Consider the following 13,361-nt stretch of genomic DNA (forward strand, 5'->3'; position numbering starts at 1 on the left):
AGAGAGAGCAATGTAAAGTGTGAGAGAGAGAGCAGTGTAAAGTGTGAAAGAGAGCAGTGTAAAGTGTGTGATAGAGAGCAGTGTAAAGTGTGTGAGAGAGCAGTGTAAAGTCTGAGAGAGAGAGCAATGTAAAGTGTGAGAGAGTGCAGTGAAAAGTGTGAAGAGAGAGCAGTGTAAAGTGTGTGAGAGAGAGCAGTGTAAAGTGAGAGACGGAGCAGTGTAAAGTGTGAGAGAGAGAGCAGTGTAAAGTGAGTGAGAGAGCAGTGTAAAGTGTGAGAGAGAGAGCAGTGTAAAGTGTGAGAGAGAGAGCAGTGTAAAGTGTGTGAGAGAGAGCAGTGTAAAGTGTGAGATAGAGAACCGTGTAAAGTGTGAGAGAGAGCAGTGTAAAGTGTGAGAGAGAGCAGTGTAAAGTTTGAGAAAGAGAGCAGTGGAAAGTGTGAGAGAGAGCAGTGTAAAGTGAGTGAGAGAGAGAGCAGTGTAAAGTGTGAGAGAGAGAGCAGTGTAAAGTGTGAGAGAGAGAGCAGTGTAAACTGTGAGAGAGAGCAGTGTAAAGTGAGAGAGAGAGCAGTGCAAAGTGTGAGAGAGAGCAGTGTAAAGTGTGAGAAAGAGGGCAGTGTAATGTGTGAGAGAGAACAGTGTAAAGTGTGACAGAGAGAGAGCAGTGTAAAGTCTGAGAGAGAGAGCAGTGTAAAGTGTGTGAGAGAGAGAGCAGTGTAAAGTGTGAGAGAGAACAGTCTAAAGTGTGTGAGAGAAAGAAGTGTAAAGTGTGAGAGAGAGAGCAGTGTAAAGTGTGAGAGAGAGAGCAGTGTAAAGTGTGTGATAGAGAGCAGTGTAAAGTGTGTGAGAGAGTAATGTAAAGTGTGAGAGAGAGAGCAGTGTAAAGTGTGAGAGAGAGCAGTGTAAAGTGTGAGAGAGAGCAGTGTAAAGTGTGAGAGAGAGAGCAGAGTAAAGTTTGTGAAAGAGAGCAGTGGAAAGTGTGAAAGAGAGCAGTGTAAAATGAGCGAGAGAGAGTGCAGTGTAAAGTGTGAGAGAGAGAGCAGTGTAAAGTGTGTGAGAGAGCAGTGTAATGTGTGAGAGAGAGAGCAGTGCAAAGTGTGAGAGTGAGCAGTGTAAAATGTGAGAGAGAGCAGTGTAAAGTGTGAGAGAGAGAGCGGTGTAAAGTGTGTGAGAGAGAGCAGTGTAAAGTGTGAGAGAGAGAGCAGTGCAAAGTGTGAGAGAAGGCAGTGTAAAGTGTGAGAAAGAGAGCTGTGTAAAGTGTGAGACAGAGCAGTGTAAAGTGTGAGAGAGAGCCGTGTGCAGTGTGAGACAGAGAGCAATGTAAAGTGTGAGAGAGAGTGCAGTGAAAAGTGTGAAGAGAGAGCAGTGTAAAGTGTGAGAGAGAGCAGTGTAAAGTGTGAGAGAGAGTGCAGTGAAAAGTGTGAAGAGAGAGAGTGTAAACTGTGTGAGAGAGAGCAGTGTAAAGTGAGAGACAGAGCAGTGTAAAGTGTGAGAGAGAGAGCAGTGTAAAGTGAGAGACAGTGAGTAGTGCAAAGTGTGAGAGAGAGCAGTGTAAAGTGTGAGAGAGAGTGCAGTGAAAAGTGTGAAGAGAGAGCAGTGTAAATTGTGCGAGAGAGAGCAGTGTAAAGTGAGAGACAGAGCAGTGTAAAGTGTGACAGAGAGAGCTGTGTAAAGTGAGAGACAGTGAGTAGTGCAAAGTGTGAGAGACAGCAGTGTAAAGTGAGAGACAGAGCAGTGTAAAGTGTGAGAGAGAGAGCAGTGTAAAGTGAGAGACAGTGAGTAGTGCAAAGTGTGAGAGAGAGCAGTGTAAAGTGTGAGAGAGAGAGCAGTGTAATGTGTGAGAGAGAGCAGTGTAAAGTGTGAGAGAGAGAGCAGTGAAAGTGTGTGAGAGAGAGCAGCGTAAAGTGTGTGAGAGCAGTGTAAAGTGTGAGATAGAGAACCATGCAACGTGTGAGAGAGAGCAGTGTAAAGTGTGAGAGAGAGCAGTGTAAAGTGTGAAAGAGAGCAGTGTAAAGTGTGAGAGAGAGAGCAGTGTAAAGTGAGAGACAGTGAGTAGTGCAAAGTGTGAGAGAGAGCAGTGTAAAGTGTGAGAGAGAGTGCAGTGAAAAGTGTGAAGAGAGAGCAGTGTAAATTGTGCGAGAGAGAGCAGTGTAAAGTGAGAGACAGAGCAGTGTAAAGTGTGACAGAGAGAGCTGTGTAAAGTGAGAGACAGTGAGTAGTGCAAAGTGTGAGAGACAGCAGTGTAAAGTGAGAGACAGAGCAGTGTAAAGTGTGAGAGAGAGAGCAGTGTAAAGTGAGAGACAGTGAGTAGTGCAAAGTGTGAGAGAGAGCAGTGTAAAGTGTGAGAGAGAGAGCAGTGTAATGTGTGAGAGAGAGCAGTGTAAAGTGTGAGAGAGAGAGCAGTGAAAGTGTGTGAGAGAGAGCAGCGTAAAGTGTGTGAGAGCAGTGTAAAGTGTAAGATAGAGAACCATGCAACGTGTGAGAGAGAGCAGTGTAAAGTGTGAGAGAGAGCAGTGTAAAGTGTGAAAGAGAGCAGTGTAAAGTGTGAGAGAGAGAGCAGTGTAAAGTGTAAGAGATTGACCAATGTAAATTGTGAGAGAGAGAGCAGTGTAATTTGTGAGAGAGAGCTGTGTAAAGTGTGAGAGAGAGCAGTGTAAAGTGTGAGATAGAGCGCAGTGTAAAGTGAGAGAGAGAGAGCAGTGCAAAGTGTGAGAGAGAGCAGTGTAAAGTGTGAGAAAGAGGGCAGTGTAATGTGTGAGAGAGAACAGTGTAAAGAGTGTCAGAGAGAGAGCAGTGTAAAGTCTGAGAGAGAGAGCAGTGTAAAGTGTGTGAGAGGGAGAGCAATGTAAAGTGTGAGAGAGAGAGCAGTGCAAAGTGTGAGAGAGAGCAGTGTAAAGTGTGAGAAAGAGAGCTGTGTAAAGTGTGAGACAGAGCAGTGTAAAGTGTGAGAGAGAGCCGTGTAAAGTGTGTGAGAGAGCAGTGTAAAGTGAGAGACAGAGCAGTGTAAAGTGTGAGAGAGAGAGCAGTGTAAAGTGAGAGACAGTGAGTAGTGCAAAGTGTGAGAGAGAGCAGTGTAAAGTGTGAGAGAGAGAGCAGTGTAATGTGTGTGAGAGAGCAGTGCAAAGTGTGAGAGAGAGAACAGTGTAAAGTGTGAGAGAGAGCAGTGTAAAGTGAGAGACAGAGCAGTGTAAAGTGTGAGAGGGAGAGCAGTGTAAAGTGAGAGACAGTGAGTAGTGCAAAGTGTGAGAGAGAACAGTGTAAAGTGTGAGAGAGAGCAGTGTAAAGTGTGTGAGAGCAGTGCAATGTGTGAGAGAGAGCAGTGTAAAGTGTGAAAAAGAGGGCAGTGTAATGTGTGAGAGAGAACAGTGTAAAGTGTGACAGAGAGAGAGCAGTGTAAAGTCTGAGAGAGAGAGCAGTGTAAAGTGTGTGAGAGAGAGAGCAATCTAAAGTGTGAGAGAGACTGCAGTGTAAATTGTGAGAGAGTGAGCAGTGTAAAGTGTGAGAGAGAGCAGTGTAATGTGTGAGAGAGAGAGCAGTGCAAAGTGTGAGAGTGAGCAGTGTAAAATGTGAGAGAGAGCAGTGTAAAGTGTGAGAGAGAGAGCGGTGTAAAGTGTGTGAGAGAGAGCAGTGTAAAGTGTGAGAGAGAGAGCAGTGCAAAGTGTGAGAGAAGGCAGTGTAAAGTGTGAGAAAGAGAGCTGTGTAAAGTGTGAGACAGAGCAGTGTAAAGTGTGAGAGAGAGCCGTGTGCAGTGTGAGACAGAGAGCAATGTAAAGTGTGAGAGAGAGTGCAGTGAAAAGTGTGAAGAGAGAGCAGTGTAAAGTGTGAGAGAGAGCAGTGTAAAGTGTGAGAGAGAGTGCAGTGAAAAGTGTGAAGAGAGAGAGTGTAAACTGTGTGAGAGAGAGCAGTGTAAAGTGAGAGACAGAGCAGTGTAAAGTGTGAGAGAGAGAGCAGTGTAAAGTGAGAGACAGTGAGTAGTGCAAAGTGTGAGAGAGAGCAGTGTAAAGTGTGAGAGAGAGTGCAGTGAAAAGTGTGAAGAGAGAGCAGTGTAAATTGTGCGAGAGAGAGCAGTGTAAAGTGAGAGACAGAGCAGTGTAAAGTGTGACAGAGAGAGCTGTGTAAAGTGAGAGACAGTGAGTAGTGCAAAGTGTGAGAGACAGCAGTGTAAAGTGAGAGACAGAGCAGTGTAAAGTGTGAGAGAGAGAGCAGTGTAAAGTGAGAGACAGTGAGTAGTGCAAAGTGTGAGAGAGAGCAGTGTAAAGTGTGAGAGAGAGAGCAGTGTAATGTGTGAGAGAGAGCAGTGTAAAGTGTGTGAGAGCAGTGTAAAGTGTAAGATAGAGAACCATGCAACGTGTGAGAGAGAGCAGTGTAAAGTGTGAGAGAGAGCAGTGTAAAGTGTGAAAGAGAGCAGTGTAAAGTGTGAGAGAGAGAGCAGTGTAAAGTGTAAGAGATTGACCAATGTAAATTGTGAGAGAGAGAGCAGTGTAATTTGTGAGAGAGAGCTGTGTAAAGTGTGAGAGAGAGCAGTGTAAAGTGTGAGATAGAGCGCAGTGTAAAGTGAGAGAGAGAGAGCAGTGCAAAGTGTGAGAGAGAGCAGTGTAAAGTGTGAGAAAGAGGGCAGTGTAATGTGTGAGAGAGAACAGTGTAAAGAGTGTCAGAGAGAGAGCAGTGTAAAGTCTGAGAGAGAGAGCAGTGTAAAGTGTGTGAGAGGGAGAGCAATGTAAAGTGTGAGAGAGAGAGCAGTGCAAAGTGTGAGAGAGAGCAGTGTAAAGTGTGAGAAAGAGAGCTGTGTAAAGTGTGAGACAGAGCAGTGTAAAGTGTGAGAGAGAGCCGTGTAAAGTGTGTGAGAGAGCAGTGTAAAGTGAGAGACAGAGCAGTGTAAAGTGTGAGAGAGAGAGCAGTGTAAAGTGAGAGACAGTGAGTAGTGCAAAGTGTGAGAGAGAGCAGTGTAAAGTGTGTGATAGAGAGCAGTGTAAAGTGTGTGAGAGAGCAGTGTAAAGTCTGAGAGAGAGAGCAATGTAAAGTGTGAGAGAGTGCAGTGAAAAGTGTGAAGAGAGAGCAGTGTAAAGTGTGTGAGAGAGAGCAGTGTAAAGTGAGAGACGGAGCAGTGTAAAGTGTGAGAGAGAGAGCAGTGTAAAGTGAGTGAGAGAGCAGTGTAAAGTGTGAGAGAGAGAGCAGTGTAAAGTGTGAGAGAGAGAGCAGTGTAAAGTGTGTGAGAGAGAGCAGTGTAAAGTGTGAGATAGAGAACCGTGTAAAGTGTGAGAGAGAGCAGTGTAAAGTGTGAGAGAGAGCAGTGTAAAGTTTGAGAAAGAGAGCAGTGGAAAGTGTGAGAGAGAGCAGTGTAAAGTGAGTGAGAGAGAGAGCAGTGTAAAGTGTGAGAGAGAGAGCAGTGTAAAGTGTGAGAGAGAGAGCAGTGTAAACTGTGAGAGAGAGCAGTGTAAAGTGAGAGAGAGAGCAGTGCAAAGTGTGAGAGAGAGCAGTGTAAAGTGTGAGAAAGAGGGCAGTGTAATGTGTGAGAGAGAACAGTGTAAAGTGTGACAGAGAGAGAGCAGTGTAAAGTCTGAGAGAGAGAGCAGTGTAAAGTGTGTGAGAGAGAGAGCAGTGTAAAGTGTGAGAGAGAACAGTCTAAAGTGTGTGAGAGAAAGAAGTGTAAAGTGTGAGAGAGAGAGCAGTGTAAAGTGTGAGAGAGAGAGGAGTGTAAAGTGTGTGATAGAGAGCAGTGTAAAGTGTGTGAGAGAGTAATGTAAAGTGTGAGAGAGAGAGCAGTGTAAAGTGTGAGAGAGAGCAGTGTAAAGTGTGAGAGAGAGCAGTGTAAAGTGTGAGAGAGAGAGCAGAGTAAAGTTTGTGAAAGAGAGCAGTGGAAAGTGTGAAAGAGAGCAGTGTAAAATGAGCGAGAGAGAGTGCAGTGTAAAGTGTGAGAGAGAGAGCAGTGTAAAGTGTGTGAGAGAGCAGTGTAATGTGTGAGAGAGAGAGCAGTGCAAAGTGTGAGAGTGAGCAGTGTAAAATGTGAGAGAGAGCAGTGTAAAGTGTGAGAGAGAGAGCGGTGTAAAGTGTGTGAGAGAGAGCAGTGTAAAGTGTGAGAGAGAGAGCAGTGCAAAGTGTGAGAGAAGGCAGTGTAAAGTGTGAGAAAGAGAGCTGTGTAAAGTGTGAGACAGAGCAGTGTAAAGTGTGAGAGAGAGCCGTGTGCAGTGTGAGACAGAGAGCAATGTAAAGTGTGAGAGAGAGTGCAGTGAAAAGTGTGAAGAGAGAGCAGTGTAAAGTGTGAGAGAGAGCAGTGTAAAGTGTGAGAGAGAGTGCAGTGAAAAGTGTGAAGAGAGAGCAGTGTAAACTGTGTGAGAGAGAGCAGTGTAAAGTGAGAGACAGAGCAGTGTAAAGTGTGAGAGAGAGAGCAGTGTAAAGTGAGAGACAGTGAGTAGTGCAAAGTGTGAGAGAGAGCAGTGTAAAGTGTGAGAGAGAGTGCAGTGAAAAGTGTGAAGAGAGAGCAGTGTAAATTGTGCGAGAGAGAGCAGTGTAAAGTGAGAGACAGAGCAGTGTAAAGTGTGACAGAGAGAGCTGTGTAAAGTGAGAGACAGTGAGTAGTGCAAAGTGTGAGAGAGAGCAGTGTAAAGTGAGAGACAGAGCAGTGTAAAGTGTGAGAGAGAGAGCAGTGTAAAGTGAGAGACAGTGAGTAGTGCAAAGTGTGAGAGAGAGCAGTGTAAAGTGTGAGAGAGAGAGCAGTGTAATGTGTGAGAGAGAGCAGTGTAAAGTGTGAGAGAGAGAGCAGTGAAAGTGTGTGAGAGAGCAGTGTAAAGTGTGAGAAAGAGGGCAGTGTAATGTGTGAGAGAGAACAGTGTAAAGAGTGTCAGAGAGAGAGCAGTGTAAAGTCTGAGAGAGAGAGCAGTGTAAAGTGTGTGAGAGGGAGAGCAATGTAAAGTGTGAGAGAGAGAGCAGTGCAAAGTGTGAGAGAGAGCAGTGTAAAGTGTTAGAGAGAGCAGTGTAAAGTCTGTGAGAGAGAGCAGTGTAAAGTGTGAGAGAGAGAGCAGTGTAAAGTGTGAGAGAGAGCAGTGTAAAGTGTGAGAGAGCAGTGTAAAGTGTGAGAGAGAGCAGTGTAAAGTGTGAGAGAGAGAGCAGTGTAAAGTGTGTGAGAGAAAGAAGTGTAAAGTGTGAGAGAGAGCAGTGTAAAGTGTGAGAGAGAGAGCAGTGTTAAGTCTGAGAGAGACAGCAGTGTAATGTGTGTGAGAGAGAGAGCAATGTAAAGTGTGAGAGAGAGAGCAGTGTAAAGTGTGAAAGAGAGCAGTGTAAAGTGTGTGATAGAGAGCAGTGTAAAGTGTGTGAGAGAGCAGTGTAAAGTCTGAGAGAGAGAGCAATGTAAAGTGTGAGAGAGTGCAGTGAAAAGTGTGAAGAGAGAGCAGTGTAAAGTGTGTGAGAGAGAGCAGTGTAAAGTGAGAGACGGAGCAGTGTAAAGTGTGAGAGAGAGAGCAGTGTAAAGTGAGTGAGAGAGCAGTGTAAAGTGTGAGAGAGAGAGCAGTGTAAAGTGTGAGAGAGAGAGCAGTGTAAAGTGTGTGAGAGAGAGCAGTGTAAAGTGTGAGATAGAGAACCGTGTAAAGTGTGAGAGAGAGCAGTGTAAAGTGTGAGAGAGAGCAGTGTAAAGTTTGAGAAAGAGAGCAGTGGAAAGTGTGAGAGAGAGCAGTGTAAAGTGAGTGAGAGAGAGAGCAGTGTAAAGTGTGAGAGAGAGAGCAGTGTAAAGTGTGAGAGAGAGAGCAGTGTAAACTGTGAGAGAGAGCAGTGTAAAGTGAGAGAGAGAGCAGTGCAAAGTGTGAGAGAGAGCAGTGTAAAGTGTGAGAAAGAGGGCAGTGTAATGTGTGAGAGAGAACAGTGTAAAGTGTGACAGAGAGAGAGCAGTGTAAAGTCTGAGAGAGAGAGCAGTGTAAAGTGTGTGAGAGAGAGAGCAGTGTAAAGTGTGAGAGAGAACAGTCTAAAGTGTGTGAGAGAAAGAAGTGTAAAGTGTGAGAGAGAGAGCAGTGTAAAGTGTGAGAGAGAGAGCAGTGTAAAGTGTGTGATAGAGAGCAGTGTAAAGTGTGTGAGAGAGTAATGTAAAGTGTGAGAGAGAGAGCAGTGTAAAGTGTGAGAGAGAGCAGTGTAAAGTGTGAGAGAGAGCAGTGTAAAGTGTGAGAGAGAGAGCAGAGTAAAGTTTGTGAAAGAGAGCAGTGGAAAGTGTGAAAGAGAGCAGTGTAAAATGAGCGAGAGAGAGTGCAGTGTAAAGTGTGAGAGAGAGAGCAGTGTAAAGTGTGTGAGAGAGCAGTGTAATGTGTGAGAGAGAGAGCAGTGCAAAGTGTGAGAGTGAGCAGTGTAAAATGTGAGAGAGAGCAGTGTAAAGTGTGAGAGAGAGAGCGGTGTAAAGTGTGTGAGAGAGAGCAGTGTAAAGTGTGAGAGAGAGAGCAGTGCAAAGTGTGAGAGAAGGCAGTGTAAAGTGTGAGAAAGAGAGCTGTGTAAAGTGTGAGACAGAGCAGTGTAAAGTGTGAGAGAGAGCCGTGTGCAGTGTGAGACAGAGAGCAATGTAAAGTGTGAGAGAGAGTGCAGTGAAAAGTGTGAAGAGAGAGCAGTGTAAAGTGTGAGAGAGAGCAGTGTAAAGTGTGAGAGAGAGTGCAGTGAAAAGTGTGAAGAGAGAGAGTGTAAACTGTGTGAGAGAGAGCAGTGTAAAGTGAGAGACAGAGCAGTGTAAAGTGTGAGAGAGAGAGCAGTGTAAAGTGAGAGACAGTGAGTAGTGCAAAGTGTGAGAGAGAGCAGTGTAAAGTGTGAGAGAGAGTGCAGTGAAAAGTGTGAAGAGAGAGCAGTGTAAATTGTGCGAGAGAGAGCAGTGTAAAGTGAGAGACAGAGCAGTGTAAAGTGTGACAGAGAGAGCTGTGTAAAGTGAGAGACAGTGAGTAGTGCAAAGTGTGAGAGACAGCAGTGTAAAGTGAGAGACAGAGCAGTGTAAAGTGTGAGAGAGAGAGCAGTGTAAAGTGAGAGACAGTGAGTAGTGCAAAGTGTGAGAGAGAGCAGTGTAAAGTGTGAGAGAGAGAGCAGTGTAATGTGTGAGAGAGAGCAGTGTAAAGTGTGAGAGAGAGAGCAGTGAAAGTGTGTGAGAGAGAGCAGCGTAAAGTGTGTGAGAGCAGTGTAAAGTGTAAGATAGAGAACCATGCAACGTGAGAGAGAGAGCAGTGTAAAGTGTGAGAGAGAGAGCAGTGTAAATTGTGAGAGAGAGAGCAGTGTAATTTGTGAGAGAGAGCTGTGTAAAGTGTGAGAGAGAGCAGTGTAAAGTGTGAGATAGAGCGCAGTGTAAAGTGAGAGAGAGAGAGCAGTGCAAAGTGTGAGAGAGAGCAGTGTAAAGTGTGAGAAAGAGGGCAGTGTAATGTGTGAGAGAGAACAGTGTAAAGAGTGTCAGAGAGAGAGCAGTGTAAAGTCTGAGAGAGAGAGCAGTGTAAAGTGTGTGAGAGGGAGAGCAATGTAAAGTGTGAGAGAGAGAGCAGTGCAAAGTGTGAGAGAGAGCAGTGTAAAGTGTGAGAAAGAGAGCTGTGTAAAGTGTGAGACAGAGCAGTGTAAAGTGTGAGAGAGAGCCGTGTAAAGTGTGTGAGAGAGCAGTGTAAAGTGAGAGACAGAGCAGTGTAAAGTGTGAGAGAGAGAGCAGTGTAAAGTGAGAGACAGTGAGTAGTGCAAAGTGTGAGAGAGAGCAGTGTAAAGTGTGAGAGAGAGAGCAGTGTAATGTGTGTGAGAGAGCAGTGCAAAGTGTGAGAGAGAGAACAGTGTAAAGTGTGAGAGAGAGCAGTGTAAAGTGAGAGACAGAGCAGTGTAAAGTGTGAGAGGGAGAGCAGTGTAAAGTGAGAGACAGTGAGTAGTGCAAAGTGTGAGAGAGAACAGTGTAAAGTGTGAGAGAGAGCAGTGTAAAGTGTGTGAGAGCAGTGCAATGTGTGAGAGAGAGCAGTGTAAAGTGTGAAAAAGAGGGCAGTGTAATGTGTGAGAGAGAACAGTGTAAAGTGTGACAGAGAGAGAGCAGTGTAAAGTCTGAGAGAGAGAGCAGTGTAAAGTGTGTGAGAGAGAGAGCAATCTAAAGTGTGAGAGAGACTGCAGTGTAAATTGTGAGAGAGTGAGCAGTGTAAAGTGTGAGAGAGAGCAGTGTAATGTGTGAGAGAGAGAGCAGTGCAAAGTGTGAGAGTGAGCAGTGTAAAATGTGAGAGAGAGCAGTGTAAAGTGTGAGAGAGAGAGCGGTGTAAAGTGTGTGAGAGAGAGCAGTGTAAAGTGTGAGAGAGAGAGCAGTGCAAAGTGTGAGAGAAGGCAGTGTAAAGTGTGAGAAAGAGAGCTGTGTAAAGTGTGAGACAGAGCAGTGTAAAGTGTGAGAGAGAGCCGTGTGCAGTGTGAGACAGAGAGCAATGTAAAGTGTGAGAGAGAGTGCAGTGAAAAGTGTGAAGAGAGAGCAGTGTAAAGTGTGAGAGAGAGCAGTGTAAAGTGTGAGAGAGAGTGCAGTGAAAAGTGTGAAGAGAGAGAGTGTAAACTGTGTGAGAGAGAGCAGTGTAAAGTGAGAGACAGAGCAGTGTAAAGTGTGAGAGAGAGAGCAGTGTAAAGTGAGAGACAGTGAGTAGTGCAAAGTGTGAGAGAGAGCAGTGTAAAGTGTGAGAGAGAGTGCAGTGAAAAGTGTGAAGAGAGAGCAGTGTAAATTGTGCGAGAGAGAGCAGTGTAAAGTGAGAGACAGAGCAGTGTAAAGTGTGACAGAGAGAGCTGTGTAAAGTGAGAGACAGTGAGTAGTGCAAAGTGTGAGAGACAGCAGTGTAAAGTGAGAGACAGAGCAGTGTAAAGTGTGAGAGAGAGAGCAGTGTAAAGTGAGAGACAGTGAGTAGTGCAAAGTGTGAGAGAGAGCAGTGTAAAGTGTGAGAGAGAGAGCAGTGTAATGTGTGAGAGAGAGCAGTGTAAAGTGTGAGAGAGAGAGCAGTGAAAGTGTGTGAGAGAGAGCAGCGTAAAGTGTGTGAGAGCAGTGTAAAGTGTAAGATAGAGAACCATGCAACGTGTGAGAGAGAGCAGTGTAAAGTGTGAGAGAGAGCAGTGTAAAGTGTGAAAGAGAGCAGTGTAAAGTGTGAGAGAGAGAGCAGTGTAAAGTGTAAGAGATTGACCAATGTAAATTGTGAGAGAGAGAGCAGTGTAATTTGTGAGAGAGAGCTGTGTAAAGTGTGAGAGAGAGCAGTGTAAAGTGTGAGATAGAGCGCAGTGTAAAGTGAGAGAGAGAGAGCAGTGCAAAGTGTGAGAGAGAGCAGTGTAAAGTGTGAGAAAGAGGGCAGTGTAATGTGTGAGAGAGAACAGTGTAAAGAGTGTCAGAGAGAGAGCAGTGTAAAGTCTGAGAGAGAGAGCAGTGTAAAGTGTGTGAGAGGGAGAGCAATGTAAAGTGTGAGAGAGAGAGCAGTGCAAAGTGTGAGAGAGAGCAGTGTAAAGTGTGAGAAAGAGAGCTGTGTAAAGTGTGAGACAGAGCAGTGTAAAGTGTGAGAGAGAGCCGTGTAAAGTGTGTGAGAGAGCAGTGTAAAGTGAGAGACAGAGCAGTGTAAAGTGTGAGAGAGAGAGCAGTGTAAAGTGAGAGACAGTGAGTAGTGCAAAGTGTGAGAGAGAGCAGTGTAAAGTGTGAGAGAGAGAGCAGTGTAATGTGTGTGAGAGAGCAGTGCAAAGTGTGAGAGAGAGAACAGTGTAAAGTGTGAGAGAGAGCAGTGTAAAGTGAGAGACAGAGCAGTGTAAAGTGTGAGAGGGAGAGCAGTGTAAAGTGAGAGACAGTGAGTAGTGCAAAGTGTGAGAGAGAACAGTGTAAAGTGTGAGAGAGAGCAGTGTAAAGTGTGTGAGAGCAGTGCAATGTGTGAGAGAGAGCAGTGTAAAGTGTGAAAAAGAGGGCAGTGTAATGTGTGAGAGAGAACAGTGTAAAGTGTGACAGAGAGAGAGCAGTGTAAAGTCTGAGAGAGAGAGCAGTGTAAAGTGTGTGAGAGAGAGAGCAATCTAAAGTGTGAGAGAGACTGCAGTGTAAATTGTGAGAGAGTGAGCAGTGTAAAGTGTGAGAGAGAGCAGTGTAAAGTGTGAGAGAGAGAGCGGTGTAAAGTGTGTGAGAGAGAGCAGTGTAAAGTGTGAGAGAGAGAGCAGTGCAAAGTGTGAGAGAAGGCAGTGTAAAGTGTGAGAAAGAGAGCTGTGTAAAGTGTGAGACAGAGCAGTGTAAAGTGTGAGAGAGAGCCGTGTGCAGTGTGAGACAGAGAGCAATGTAAAGTGTGAGAGAGAGTGCAGTGAAAAGTGTGAAGAGAGAGCAGTGTAAAGTGTGAGAGAGAGCAGTGTAAAGTGTGAGAGAGAGTGCAGTGAAAAGTGTGAAGAGAGAGCAGTGTAAAGTGTGTGAGAGAGAGCAGTGTAAAGTGAGAGACAGAGCAGTGTAAAGTGTGAGAGAGAGAGCAGTGTAAAGTGAGAGACAGTGAGTAGTGCAAAGTGTGAGAGAGAGCAGTGTAAAGTGTGAGAGAGAGTGCAGTGAAAAGTGTGAAGAGAGAGCAGTGTAAATTGTGCGAGAGAGAGCAGTGTAAAGTGAGAGACAGAGCAGTGTAAAGTGTGACAGAGAGAGCTGTGTAAAGTGAGAGACAGTGAGTAGTGCAAAGTGTGAGAGAGAGCAGTGTAAAGTGAGAGACAGAGCAGTGTAAAGTGTGAGAGAGAGAGCAGTGTAAAGTGAGAGACAGTGAGTAGTGCAAAGTGTGAGGGAGAGCAGTGTAAAGTGTGAGAGAGAGAGCAGTGTAATGTGTGAGAGAGAGCAGTGTAAAGTGTGAGAGAGAGAGCAGTGAAAGTGTGTGAGAGAGAGCAGCGTAAAGTGTGTGAGAGCAGTGTAAAGTGTGAGATAGAGAACCATGCAACGTGTGAGAGAGAGCAGTGTAAAGTGTGAGAGAGAGCAGTGTAAAGTGTGAAAGAGAGCAGTGTAAAGTGTGAGAGAGAGAGCAGTGTAAAGTGTAAGAGATTGACCAATGTAAATTGTGAGAGAGAGAGCAGTGTAATTTGTGAGAGAGAGCTGTGTAAAGTGTGAGAGAGAGCAGTGTAAAGTGTGAGATAGAGCGCAGTGTAAAGTGAGAGAGAGAGAGCAGTGCAAAGTGTGAGAGAGAGCAGTGTAAAGTGTGAGAAAGAGGGCAGTGTAATGTGTGAGAGAGAACAGTGTAAAGAGTGTCAGAGAGAGAGCAGTGTAAAGTCTGAGAGAGAGAGCAGTGTAAAGTGTGTGAGAGAGAGAGCAGTGTAATGTGTGTGAGAGAGCAGTGCAAAGTGTGAGAGAGAGAACAGTGTAAAGTGTGAGAGAGAGCAGTGTAAAGTGAGAGACAGAGCAGTGTAAAGTGTGAGAGAGAGAGCAGTGTAAAGTGAGAGACAGT

Source organism: Mobula birostris, chromosome 6 (assembly GCF_030028105.1).
Source record: "Mobula birostris isolate sMobBir1 chromosome 6, sMobBir1.hap1, whole genome shotgun sequence".
Taxonomy (NCBI): domain Eukaryota; kingdom Metazoa; phylum Chordata; class Chondrichthyes; order Myliobatiformes; family Myliobatidae; genus Mobula; species Mobula birostris.